Source organism: Dama dama, chromosome 33 (genome assembly GCF_033118175.1).
Source record: "Dama dama isolate Ldn47 chromosome 33, ASM3311817v1, whole genome shotgun sequence".
Classification (NCBI taxonomy): domain Eukaryota; kingdom Metazoa; phylum Chordata; class Mammalia; order Artiodactyla; family Cervidae; genus Dama; species Dama dama.
In genome coordinates this window covers 70,220,059-70,234,933 of record NC_083713.1, presented here as the reverse complement: position 1 = coordinate 70,234,933, position 14,875 = coordinate 70,220,059, and positions in this window count along the sequence as shown.

Sequence of the window (14,875 nt, the reverse complement as noted above, 5' to 3'; positions counted from 1 at the left end):
TGCATGAACGGGGCCAAGGGCAGAGCGAAGGCTGGAATCTTGGCTGCTGAACAGATATTTCAAATATACCAAATTAGCCATGAAGGTCACCAGGACTTCTTCCATCTTAGCCACCCAAACTACTCTGCATTTCTGAACCCACTGGGGACGCAAGATCTTGGAGATGGGAGTTAATAATTCTGAGTCATAACATTAACAAACATTGAATAGATAGAGGATAAGACAGAGAAAATGCCCCCTAACCTGCATAGTACCCGAATAAACAATGTATAAATATCTCATTGATCTGCCCCAAGAGGGATTTACTGTGGAGTCCCTAGTAAACAATGAGTGTTAAGGTAAAATTACTTGTATAGCATCCATTGTAACTAATTTAAATGGATGAAATGTCACCACAAATTTTGGTGTGCTCTTTACAGTTTTAAAAGAATAAAAATATAATGCAAGTGACAACCTCTGGCCTTTAACCTTCGGTTTCATACTGTCAAAATTCCTTATCTTCTATGGGCTTTTTGAGAAAAAGACTGAGGATTACCATCAGCGTGTACAGAAGGAAGTCGGAGGAGGGGATGATAGTAGGAAGGCATGGACTTAACAGAATGGTAGCTGGTAGCCCCAGAACTCCATCGGGATCCTTCCAGCTCCATGGGTGGGAACATGCCGACTTTGTAGAAATAAATTGATTTGATGGCTTTTGAGTCAAAGTACTTAAGATGTGTCTGTCTTGCTGAGAACTACTCCTTGTAAGGACAGGGCACAGAGCCACAGACCAACTGCTTTATATTTGCAGTGGTTCCTTTGAGTATTAAAATGCCTCCTCTCAGTCCCATTTAGACCTCCCTCCCATCAACCAGGGCTTTTCTTGGCAGAGGTCGAGTGTGAGTGAGAAGTAGGTGGGAAAGGAGCCAGATCGCATGTTCATAAAGGGCCTAAAATTTATACTTTTCACATTTTCTCCAAATAAAATTATATAAACACTATACTTTTGGAATGCTAAAATACTAATTTTTAAAATGTAACCAATTAAAATCTACCATATGTGTATCAACTGTGTGTGTTAAGTTGCTTCAGTCATTTCCGACTCTTTGCAAACCTATGGGCTATAGCCCACCAGGTTCCCCTGGTTCATGGGGTTCTCCAGGCAAGAATACTGAAGTTGGTTACCATTTCCTCCTCCAGGGGAATCTTCCCGACCCTGGGTTGGAACCCACGTCTCTTATGCCTCCTGTGTTGGCAGACAGGTTCTTTATCATTAGCACCACTTACTGCTCTTCCCCTCAAATGTTGAAACTTTTCGATGGAAGCCTAGATAAGACACTAAGCTGAACATGGGAATGATAAGAGAATATGTAGTAGGTACAGACATATGCAGAGGAAAATACTAAAACCTATTCCATTGAGCTCCAATAGAAAGAATATCCTCTCAAGAGCTGGGGCTTAGTCTTTCATCTTTGAATCCTTAATTCACGGTATAGTGGCTAGAACACAGTAGGAACTCAATGCATGTGTGTCAAATGGGTGAATGAATGAATGAATGAACAACACGAACCTGGACAGATTATTCTTTATGCAGTATATGATACTGTCAAATTCAACTGCCTGCAAGGGAATCATTTGTCTATGGAGTAGGCAAATTTTCAATCCGAAGCTGACTTCAAGTCATAGCTCAGACCAAGTGCCTGGCTGAAGGAGCATAAATGATTTTTAATATCCTACCAAGGAAAGCCTATGTGGCAGAAGGAAATCTGCAGCTGGAAAAATGAGAGCATATTCCAAAACCAAAGAGAAATTCCTTTTGGATTGTCAATTGTTTGGGATTACCTGGGCCTGGGTTACAGATCATTGGTGTGGATAATCAAGAATCGACTGCAGATGTGGTTGTTAAGCCTGCCTGGACTCAGGCATCCCCCAGCAGCCTGATCACAGCCTCTTTCTCTCCGCAGAGCCCAGGGTAGAAATGGAGGTGTAAATCCACAGGAAGCTGGAGGCAGGACCCTCCTACTAATACCCTCAAAGATTAGAGTCCTTCCCACCCCCAGCTTTAGGAATAAGCTAGGGTTTATTATAAACTCTGCAACTAGAGCAATGAATGAATGAACAACATAAGCCTGGACAGATTATTCCAGGAGAGAGGGCCTCATAGAGGAGAGAATCAGGATTGTTCAGGCCGGTTGCATTTTCCTGGGCTCTCCAAGTGGCTCAGTGGTAAAGAATCCGCCTGCCAAGGCAGGAGACATGGGTTCAATTCCTGGGTCAAGAAGTTTCCCTGAAGGAGGAAATGGCAACCCACTCCAGTATTCTTGCCTGGAGAATCCCATGGACAGAGGAGCCTGGTGGGCTACAGTCCAGAGGATTACAAAAAGTCAAACACGACTGAGCACGTATGCACACACGTTGCATTTTTCTAAGTTACTACAACCTTCTAACACATCTAGTGTGTTCAAAGCAGGGACAGCTATGAAGGAAGTTGAAGAGTGGGGAATTCTGCTTTGGGCACTGCTGTCCCTTGTCATCCCAGCTTAGTCTCTGGCACTTGGCCTCCACTTGAGTGTGTGAGCTGCTCAAGGTCTTTCCTGGACAGCTTCCCCTGGGGATGATCTACATTCCCAGCCTCTCCTCCTGCCCCAGAACCAATCTCCTGCTGCATACTCTGTTCTGCCAGAGGCCTGCCCTCAGTTCTCAAAGGTTAAAGCTAGGATAATTTGATAAATTCATCTAGGCTTTCAGAGTAATGTGTTAATGGGCACTCCTTATAACAAGTGTTCAGAAGGAGTGCCTATGTGTGTGGACCCACCTAATGGAGTGGTTCAAAAGGAAGGCAACAGAGGGCGGGGCTGTGTGGAATCAGCCTGAGGGACAATGTTTGGGAGTCTGAGGTTTTTGAGATTTCTGGTTTTCTATGACTGGATCTGTCTAAGGAGGCAGGTGATGAGCAAAATTTCCTGTACTGAAGGACAAATCTAAGATGTCACTTGCTATTTCTCTATCTCAGGGGGCTCCTGAAGGCATTTTGGAGGCTTTCCACTTCACTATTCTAGTTTCCTGAGAATATTTAAGCAAACACAAAGGGAGATAATTTGAGAAATTATACTTGGAGTCATAATCAATACAGGGGAAGAGGCCCACCATGAACTAAAGACTCTGTGGCCCATTCAGTGGGGGCAGGCATTGGGAGCATATAAGCAGAGAGTTTGCCCCCCACCCCCGCCTCTGCTTGAGCTTTATAAAGGAGCTCTTAGCCTCACCAGAAAGAGTGGGATAATTTATAGGCTAACATTTTCTTTTAATGTGGATAGCATTTTCCTCATTTATAGTTAATTAGGTTAAGCATGCATGGGGAGCGAGGGAGAAAGGCTTTTAGTGATGCTCTAAATGATTACTAATTTGAATAAAGTAAAGAACCTTTAAAAGATGGAGCATTGCCACATGTTAACCAGGCTGTCTTCTAAGTGCTAGAATCAGCCCCCTCTGGGGCTGAACCAGACCAGTTTCGAAGAAATCATTAAAGCTTTAAGATAAAAAGATACTGTGCTAAATATTTTAAACAGGTCTTAAGCTGTGTGTATGTATGATAGAAGAGACATCGAAACAAATGACTGTAGACTGAACATATTGGATAGATGGTGTCCTAACAGCCACCATGTTGAGCTTTGGCCCCCTGGGTCACACCAACTGGCCATGACCCAGAGATAAAGTGGAAGTGATGTGCAAGAAATATTCTTTTTGAACTCAGTTTCCTCATTTGTAAAATGGAAATAATAATAGTCCCCCCTTAGTGTTGCCATTATGATTAGAGATAATATATTTTACCTGGGACTTCCCAGATGGCGCTAGTGGTTAAGAAACCGCCTGCCAATGCAGGTAGATTTCGGAGACAAGGGTCGGATCCCTGGGTAGGGAAACAATCCACTGCAGTATTCTTGCCTGGAGAATCCCATGGACAGAGAAACCTGGCCAGTGGACTACAGTCTATATGGTTGCAAAGAGTCAGACACGACTGAAGCGACTTTGCACGCACGTGTGTATTTTACCTAATGAATAAAGGGCACCAATAAGTTAATAACCAGTATTGTTATAAGAGCAAAACCATCCCTCTTTTGTTGGACTATATTCAACATTCTAGGTATTACTTGTCTTCCTCTTCTTAACAAATCCAGACCTCTTTGGTTTACAGAGTTTATCACAGACAAAAAAGGTGAAACCCCTTCTATATAGTTTCCCCTCATGCTAATCCAACTGGAAGAGTTCCAAGTACTGTTTCTTTACTAAAAATTTTTAACAAGCAAAAATATAAGCAACAAGAAGCCTTCACCACAGTTTGCAGGACATCATTTATTTCTATCACTCTGCATTCGCTTTAGGCATTCCCACGCTGTGGGTGATAAGTCACTTCAGTCATGTCTGACTCTTTGCAACCCCATGCCAGGCTCTTCTGTCCATGGGATTCTCCAGGCAAGAATTCTGGAGTGGGTTGCCATGCCCTCATCCAGGCGAACTTCCTGACCCAGGGATGGAACCAGCGTCTTATGTCTCCTGTGTTAGCAGGCAAGTTCTTTACCACCAGCGCCACCTGGGAAGCCCCACCTGACATATCAACAAACCCTCATCCTCTACGCATAGACATGTGAGAGAAGAGAGCCCAGGGACCTTTGTCTGCTCCTGGATTCGTCACCTGCAGCCTGTGGCTATTTTTCAGACTCTCTGTACCTCTGATTGACTCTCTATAAGATGCAGACTCTCTTCACGAACTAGACAAAATAACTTCAATGAATTAAAAGTCTCAATTCATGGGTCAAAGAATTGTTTTTCTAGACACAAGGTTCTAATGACTTAACAGAAGCATTCTCTCCCCACATTTCTCTGGTGAGCTTCTCACTCTACTTCTCTTTCACCAGCCTCCTGGAGAGGGAAACTGTGAGATGTTGAGTGGTTTTGGAGCCAGATAAGCTGACATTTGAATCTCAGTGCTTCAGTTTACTGACCATGTGAACACCGGCAAATTGCTTATCAGTCTGGGGACTCAGTTTGTTCCCCTGTATAATTGGCTAAGGGCTTCCCTGGTGGTTCAGATGGTAAAGAATTCATCTGCAATGCAAGAGACATGGGTTCGATCCCTGGGTTGGGAAGATCTCCTGGAGAAGTGCATGGCTACCCACTCCAGTATTCTTGCCTGGAGAATTCCATGGACAGAGGAGCCTGGAGGACTACAGTCCAGGGAGTCACCAACAGTCGGACATGACTGAGCAGCTAACACTAACTGTAATTGGCTAAAGCAGCGCAGAGCCCACTGCCAATGTCAGAAGAAGCAGTGGATTCTCATGACAGCCCCCATCCCATGAACTCATAGGCCCCTGAAAATAGTCAGTGAAAAGCTTGTTTTTGTCTTATACATACACACACACACACACCATCCCCCACTCCCATTTGCCCACTTTCCGTGGAGATGAAACCTGCATTAGACTGAGGCCCACAAGAGGGGAGATGGTTTAAAAGAGCCCTGGTGAGGAGAGGGCATTGCCTTCCAGATTTTTAGCCATCCTTCGGCCACGGGCCTGATGAGAAATAAGGTGATTCTTTTTCTCCATTGTTTTAATTGAATTCTAATTGAATGAATGCCTGGAGATGCCTTAAACGGACTCTTTTTTCTGGTTCAATGTCCTCGGGGAGTATACCCCAAGACCTCTCTCTTTGTGATAACTTATTCTGGTCAGCAGAGCCGGGGTCTCTTTATCACATCTCCTGACCAAGCCCCTCCAAAGCCCGGCAGGAGGGGCCCGCCGCAGTTGCTGATGACTAGAGAATTGCTCAAGTGTGAACTGTTTCACTGTCTGTCACTTTGCTCATTAGGCAAGTGAGAAAATGTATCTGTGGCTCTGTCTCAGGGTCCTCATTAGCTTGGTGGCTCATTCTCACTTCCCTTATTTGTTTTAAAGATGAATGCATGAGAAACAGTTTTCGGTCGGTGTTCCTCAGTATAATTTTAAGGAGCAAAAGCCTGGATAATCTTATTATCTTCCCAATAATTGTGTTGTTCAGATGAAAGGGGAAGGGTAATTGCCTGTACTGCATTTCCAGCTAGGGTACTGGGGTGCAACTGTCTTAGTTGTACTAAGACTTGAAGTCCTCAGCATTGGGGTAAGATCATGCTGTTTTTGGAAAAATAATAAACAGATACCCTCATGAACCTGTTCCCTGATAATGTTGTTTTATTTGCTTCCAATACTCGAGTCCCTGTAGGTTAAAATTATATATATAATAAGCATATGTATTATATATATATATATATATAATTAACACTACCTCTGTGTTAAATGTAATTCTATTTCCACCTGGAGATTTACCAAAAGGTTCGTTTTTGGTGGGGGCAGTGATGTGGGAGGGATATGTGGGGTAAATTTAAGATTTGATTTTTATGGACCATTCTTTACAAGTATTTATGGTTGTTTATCATCCCTAGATTTATTTACTGAGATGGTAAAACAGAGCTGAGATCATCTAATATCATTCAAGAGTTTGACATCCTGGTTGCCTTCCTGATAGAAATGTGTCAGCCTATCTCTTGTTTGCTGCGTTTGACTTAGGGTGTTTAGGATCCATTTTTGTTCAGCCACATAAATGTTGTTTCAAATTCATTAGCATCTGTATGGAGTCCCAGCCATAGATACCCTGTGGCTGATGATTTAAGTGGGGAACATTCATCCCACAGGGCTAAAAGACAAAAGATGCCATGTCCTTTTCTTTACTTAAAACTTCTCACACATATGCAGCATGTAAGAGCTGGGATTTGCCCTTAGCATCAGTTCACACATAGGTTTGCATGACCAAAAAAAAAAAAAAAAAATAGATGGACTAGATCTGCAAACATGCAGAGTATATTTCTGTTTATTTACATTTTCAGATCTAGAGTTTAAAGTCTAAGAAGTGTGGAGAAAAGGGCATTCTCCTATTTTTTAAAAGCCTGATTCTTTTAGTAACAATGCCAGCTAAAATGCCTGATTTTCATCTCCCTCAACCATTTTCTTCATTCAGAGAAATGAGAATGCACGTAACCCATTCAAGGGAAATATAATGCATTATTATAATATGACTCGGCCCAAGTAGCTAATCACTTTTTATTAACACTTTTTGGCCCAGGGAGTTGGGATTTCTCCAAGCTGACTGTCAGGGCAGGGATTCTGGGAGTCTATATTAGTAATTAGCATTACAAGATCTTGACTCCTGGGGTGATTCAAATTAATACAAAATAAAAGTGCAAATTTCCAAATAGCTTTGAAAGCCATATCTATTATTAAATTTATGTTATTAAAGCCCTTTCCAGTCAGTATGACAGGGGTCCAAAGCAGAGAGTTTCCTTAAACGTCTGCACCACTCGTCCTGGACTCTTTAATAAATAAAACAGCGTACAATGAAAGATCAAAAGAATTTTCTGTACAATTGAGTTACGCCTTGGCAGTAGAGTTTTCCACCAAACCAAATCCCTACAAAGCAATATGAGTTTCATGGTCACAGTTGCTTTTGGACTTTCCTTGATACATTTGGCAGCTATCTTGAGAGCATCCAAAGAACCGCTGGCAACATCAATCACTCATTTCGTAAGCAGGCACTAAGAGGCGACAGGAGGGCGCTTGGCACATTACCATCTCTGCACTGTGCAACCCCTCCCGGCAGGAGAGAAGAGAGGAGCGAGAAACAGCACAGCATAGAGACATTATGGAGTCCTCGTCTTCGAATCAGGTTCTACTAATGTGTAAATAACCTGCTTTCTCTAACCATGTCTTTAGCAGACTAAGTGGTTAATTGTTATTGATCAGCTCTGCCCACTGTTCCAATATCAGTCATTATTGAAAATAATCTCAGTATCCTTCATTAAGCATGCATCTGTTTCCATGGGAATGCATTTTAAACACGGAGAGCTACTTGAGTGTTATTGGTTTCACTGGTTGTGCAGCACCAAGGGCTGCGGTTGCCCAATCTGTCATAGTTAATCAACTCTCATCTCTTAACACTGGCTGCAGTTATCAATGAGGTAAGGATTAATATTCTGGGCGAAGCAGATGATAAATCATTTGTATATAATTAGTGTACAGCAAGGTTACAGCTGACATGAATTTTTATCTTAATTATGAGAGAAATTTGTTCCATTAATTTAATTTAGTTTGCATGAGTGGCTAGACACCTAACAAAGTTAATCTTACACCTGTCATTACAACATTAAGGAGAGAGCCTCGAGTTGAGGTGCCGGTCTCGGGTCCTCCCTCGATGAGGATAATGTTGTTCATCCTGATGTGAAAATAGATGATCGTAGACAGAAGATGTAAAGTCGACTCTCTTTAAAGTTGTCCCTGGGGATTTATGGGAGCATATAGAAGCAACTCAATAGATGTTGCAGCACTTTGGATACCCCAGTCCCCTTTCAAAATTACCTCGCTCCTACCTTGTAAATCAGGTGGAAGATATCAGACACAAGAAGAGATGTGTTATGTTTTTAATGTATATGTGTTAACTTCAGAGCTCTTGGCCAGAGAAAGCTTTGCGTTGTGACAAGCTATTATTGCATTTGTACCAAATGCTCTGAATGAAGAAATGTGATGTTCAGATTGTCTACTCTAAGCACTCTGTATTTTATGTTACAATTGAATAGAAAAATTCACATCACCCTTTCTACTGAACAAGAGGTAATTAATTGTGCAGGCATCCTGAAGCTGCAGAATACTGCACAAACCTTAACCCTGTACTAATTATTCAAATGATTACTAAGTCTGATCTATCATATCTGATTGATAGATTAGGTGGGACTATTCATGCAGCAGAATGTGATATTCTTTATTTTCCATGATTAGCTACACATTTAAGATTTTTTTAAAGGGACTTGCTAACCTGGTTTCTTTTAAATGGTTTTCTTATAGACTCGCCTCTGTGAAAATTATTTGACCCTGAATGTCTGGTCTGAGGCAGGGGAAATCTTTAAAGGGAGAGGGTAGGGATGTCACAAAGTCAAAATACAAAATCCTTGTACACAGTATGACTGAGGAACAATTCCAGTGATGTTGAAACAGAACTAAAAACGGGGTATTAGAAGAACCCATTTCTGAAATGGTGTATTTGTAATGTAATTCTAGCATCCCAAAGAGTAGACGTTTGCATTTAAGAATCCCCAAATCAGTCTGCAGCTGAAACACTAATTGCAGAGTAACTCAGATTAATGTATTGTAATATTAGTCCACAATTATCACTTGGAGATGGGGTCAAGGAGTGTGTAGTTGGTTATTCACAAGAAATGACTGATTTAAAAACAAAGAGCTCTAATGGAATTCAATAGTGCTTTTCAGTCATTCTGCTTGGCATCTCTATTACCTGAGATGATTCACAGTCCATTATGGGAGCTTCCATGCTAATAGAATGTCTATCTTCTGTAATACAGACACATCAGAGCACTAACTGGGAATCTGTCACAATGAATTTCATCTAGATTTCACTTCATCTCTTCATGGACTGTAAAATTTGCTCTTGTACAATGCCTAAATTTACTGTGGGTAATTGAGAGAGATCTATAGATGCAGCAGCACTCAGTAAAAAGCTGTTTTCCAAAGATCTATTGTAAATTGTGCAGCTTTGCCTCAGCTGGGGAAAGATTATGGTGAGCTGAATCTCGCCTTTACTAATGAGATGTTTTGGTGAGTTCAAAGAGAGGTGGGGGGGCAGTGATGCTTTAGGGGATTCTGCCACGTGGAAAAAGGAAACCAAGGAAGACACCTATCTTTCATTCCCAGGAAAGCTTTGCAAAAGGGACAACAACAACAAAAAAAAAATAAGTTTGGACACAGGCTTCATTACCTTCCATGGGAAGGATCAATCAGGGCTACAATACACATAATATTTTCCAAATCTAGCCGCATTTACTTGGCAGAAAAAGAATGTCTCATGCACGACGCAGCCTTCCAGAAGCTCACACTTGCCTCCTCTTCCAGCTGCAGGTAGAACAAATTCCATCTCTCAATTGCTAAACCTTCTGTTTCACAGATTGTTAATCCTAACTAAAATATTTAGTATTAAGCTATCTGCATGAATTGTTGATAAAGAATTAAGATAACACTTGAGCTATTAAATATAATGTGTGCTCATATTTTTTCAATGGATACTTGGGTTACTGCTCATAAAGTATACACGCTAACCTTTTTTTTTTTTCCTTCTTCAAACCATTTCCCTTTCTTTACTTATCCCCATCAAAAGCTAAACAGAATCACTGGGTGCCCTTAACAATCACAGCATTTAATGTTTGTTAGCCAATTAGAATTGTGATATATTCTATAGCCTTTTTTCTAAGCCAGGAACTGAATAATAGAATCATGCTTCACTGGTAGTGAAGTGAGCTGAGCCCTTACATTAGGAGAAAATCAGAATGGTATGACTGCAGTTCATTACTGAAATAGGTAACTGATGAACTGAAAAGACAAAGGGCATTGTTAAATGAAATGTCATTATTAGAGGTGCCCATGTTTAACAAATGTACTGTAAGTTAATTCAGCAGTGTTTTCTATATAAACTTCTTCTCTGAATGTTCGCCACTCATTTTTACTGTCTCTGCATACCTAACGTCTCCTTAAACATGTTCCAAAGGAAACAATGTCAACTCCCGATCACGGGACCTAATTAAACCTACGTCACAACCACCTTCTGAGCACAGGTGCTGTTTCACTGTCCCTGAAGACCCCAATGGGAAACAATTGTGTTTCTCTTCCTAGATTTACAGGAGATCCGCTAGGATGTAAATAAGGCCCCCCCCCCCCCCAAAAAAAACACAGTCATTTTGGAAAAGACGAGAAACATGTTTTCAGCTTAAGGAGAAACAAAAGCAATGAAACCCCTCTGGCATCTGTGCAAAACTGTTTGCTTGGCTCTGGAGGTGATAAAAATAATTTATGAAGCTCTACATTTTTAGCAAGAGGAAATGACCTCAGCTTTTGGCCATCTGATGCAGTTAGCAAAGCCTCTCTCCACTACTTTTATGGATTTCCTTGGGCTGCATATTCTGTGACCTGTATTTCAGATTTATTGGCAGATACATAAGCCACATTAAGTGATATAAAATGCAGTGAATGCATCAAACAACTCAGCAGGGACCAGCTGACAGCAGGCAAGAGGCAGCCTCTTCGAAGAAGTCTCTCTGAATCGGATACCTGTTTATGCGTCTGTCCAACCAGGCTCTGAATTTTTGTTTGAAATAAAGACATTATTTCCAAACTAAAAGAGTTTCCAGCCAAACACATAATATCTTGGGTGGCAGGAGGAGGGTGCATGGCCAACTTTAAAGTTTCAGCAAACTTTCAGGATTTGGAGTGTGAACACTCCAGTTGTTTCCATTTGGAGGGGGAGCATGACTTCTCAGCAAGAAGCCCCCCCTCACCCCCCATCCACCATATATGGTGTTTGGTTCTAAGCCAGACAATAGAGTGGCGTTTTGATGCAGGAGATGCAGAATGCCTGATAATTTCTTTTGGTAACTGCAGACTGCCCTGATTAAGACTAGAAATGGATCTGGAAGGAAATGGGTATCAAATAGGGCTGTACACCAAGCAGTTGAAACGCAGCTGGAAGACTTTTTGTAAAATGTCTACTCCCATCTCTGACTCATTAAAAGGCAGGGGCCCAATGTGGCAAAGTGGAAAGAGGACCAGCGCGGCAGTCAGAAGGCCTGATTGCTGGCTGGGCTCCCTGGGAATCATCTTGGGTAAACATACCCTCTCTCTGGAGCTCACAGCGGGACTCCTAGCATCCCTTCTGAAACAACATCCCTTGATTCTTGAAACAATGCAATCCAAATGATGAATGTAGGAGCAGTGAGATCCCAGGAGGCGGGGGTCACCTCCACCAGCAGGGAATTACTTGGAAAAATTCAGGCCCTGGCATAAACCTAGACAGAAAAATGATGGACATGTGGGAAGTTTCATGGGAACTTCTGATTCACCTTCTTGAGACTGTTACATTTTTCTGTTAAGTAGTCCCTCATAAAGACAGCCTTGTGTAACTCAGATAACTTCTTCTAAAACACCTCCCAGGTGGATTCACCTTATGCTGGCCCCTCCATTCTCTAAAACAGACCGCTCTTCTTACCACTTAATACTGCCCATGTGAGCAAATAAATAGAGTGACTGCAGGCTAGAATTCTCAAGTCAGATGGCCCAAGTTTAAGGCCTTGACTTTGGGCAAGTCTCCTGACCTCCCTGAGCCCCACTTTCCCATTAAAACAGGGGTAACAAAAAAAAACTGATTGTTTAATGAGTTCTTGTGATGACGAAATGAGATCCAATTTGTACAACATTTAGCACAAAGCACGACAGAGTAAAATCCTCAGTTAGTATTAGGCACTATTATTATTGACGTTATTACTATTCTCTTTCATGCCTTTTCTTAACAGGAGAGCAATATCATTTGTGTTCCCTACAGTGTTGGGTTCCCATTATGTTTTCAGCAAAAAAGTGTTGATGGATAAAATCCTGTTTAAAGGTGGACAAAGGACATAAAGCATAACAGCAGTAGAATAAAAAGTATCTGCATTCCCGTTGCTTGAAGAGCAGTTCTAATGATGGCCGCGATTATTAAACACTCAGCTCATGCCAGATAATTTATGATATTTCCAACCACTACTCTGAGAGATCTGTGGTATTATCCTTGTGTCACAGAAGCAAAAATTGAAGTTCAGGAAAGGTAAGCTCTCTGAAGCAGAAATACATCATGGAAGTGAAAGAATGGAATTCAAGCCCAGGTCAGTCAGCGGCCAGTGTCCATTTCTGTCGTATACCTTCTTTCACCACAAAATGCTGTCCAGTCAGAGACTCAACTTCTAAGGGTGCCACAGAGCCGCTGTGTGGTGTGAAGGGATTAGAGATGAGGTCACCATAGGAACCCCCAGTGCTGAGTTGCAGAGCAAAACGCCTGGCAGGCAGTGGTGAAAGCTGAAAGTTACCAGTCAGCCTTCAAAAAGGCACAGCGTGGGGGCAAAAATGCAGAGCACAGTTGTGTGGGGCTCACACCATACCAGTCATCATCACCAAGGTTCTCTTTGAACCCTAACAATGATGACTTAAAGACAAAAGGAGATAAATAAGATGGCATTGAATATGGATATTAAATAACAGTAATATGATGCCTTATACTTAGAAATGGGGCTTCCCAGGTGGCTCAGTGGTAAAAAAAAACTGCCTGCCAATGCAGGAGATGAGGGTTTGATCCCTGGGTCAGGAAGATCCCCTGGAGGAAGAAATGGCAAGCCACTGCAGTATTCTCATCTGGAAAATCGTATGGACAGAGGAGCCTGGCAGGCTACAGTCCATGAGGCTGCAAAGAGTCAGACACAACTTGGCAACGGAGCACACACACACATACTTGGAAATAACAGTCATGCCTTATACTCACAAAGCTCCTCTAAAATGTTCACTGGCACTAAACTAAGGGTATTACGGTGGAGGAATTCACATGGGCAAAGTTGGGACATGGCCTGAAGAAAAAGAGAGATTGGGAGAAGCAGGCAAGACCATCCATAAAATTCCAATGCAAGAGTCAGTGCAGGTTGTGGCTTGGACTGGAGCCAGTGGAGAAAAATGTGATCCATGCAGGACATGTTGGGGACCGTATTTACAGGAAGGATGCAGTATCAGGAATATATTTGTCTGATTGAAAGTACCTGGTCTTTCCAGGCAACCGTTTCCAGATCTAAATGTTGCCTACCATTCAGAAATGTTTCATCCTAGACCTGAGTTATCCCCATCGTTTACCCAAGGGCCAAGTAGAAATGCTTGGGAAGAGAAAACAGGTAGCATGGGAATCCATTTGCCTTGGGTACCCTTCCTTAAAGGGCTTTGCAACAAAGGAGTCCAGAGCTCCGCTGGCAAATTTAATGAGAGCCAAGAACCATCTTAAATAATTCAAAGCTAAAATTAGACATTCACCTGAAAAATTCAGGTAACCGAAACCAAAATGAGGGGGACTTTTGTTTACTTAAATTATGAGGATAATCGCCTCAATTCTCCAGTCCCCCTCACTCGGTTAGACTTGGCTGGAGTATTCCAGTATCCATGGTGACTCATCTAATAAGTAAACTGCATTAGCTCTGCTACTTGCAGAGAGGAAAGGAAAAGGTCTTGAAATCTATCTTTTGTGGCTTCCTTCCAGAGCAAGGGATTTCATTATATCCCGAAGACATGAGGCAGTTCAAAGAGATTTGAAATATGGAATGAGAAGAGGAGGAGGAGAAGTTTGGGCTTATACACTTGCTTTTTCAGTTTTGCTTTCATATATGAGAAGCAGACACTAGAAACAGAGACTCTAGGGGGAGGCTTTATTCTTCTGGTCCAGGATTTTATTTTTGGTTTGTTCTACGGTTGGTATCTTTCCAGAGAGTTTTCACACACAAGGAAGCTTTCATGTTTACCCTTATGTACATAATTTCAAATATGGATGACAGGGATCCTTTAAAAAAAATACATATATATGATTATATATTCTATGGCTGGCAAGAAACTTGATGGAACAAATGCATAATGGTACCTGTTTAATAAAGCCAGACAGTGTGGAAAGATAATAGAAATCATTCCAGAAGAGACACTGCCATATCTTTCCAACAGGAGAACAATAACTTGCCTTGCCTCTGTCTACTTTTGAAAACCATTTTATGATTACAAGCATGTAAGCTATTCCAATAATTACTGTAAATAATTAATCATTTCCTTTACAATCACTTATTAATTAGCTGTTATAACACTGTTATGAATTAGGAGGAAGACAAGGATTCAATATCTCGTTATTAACACCTAATTAAAATATGCATTGTTTTCCATATGTTGTTTATAGCTTTGCTTCCTCATGCTTGATCGCAGAA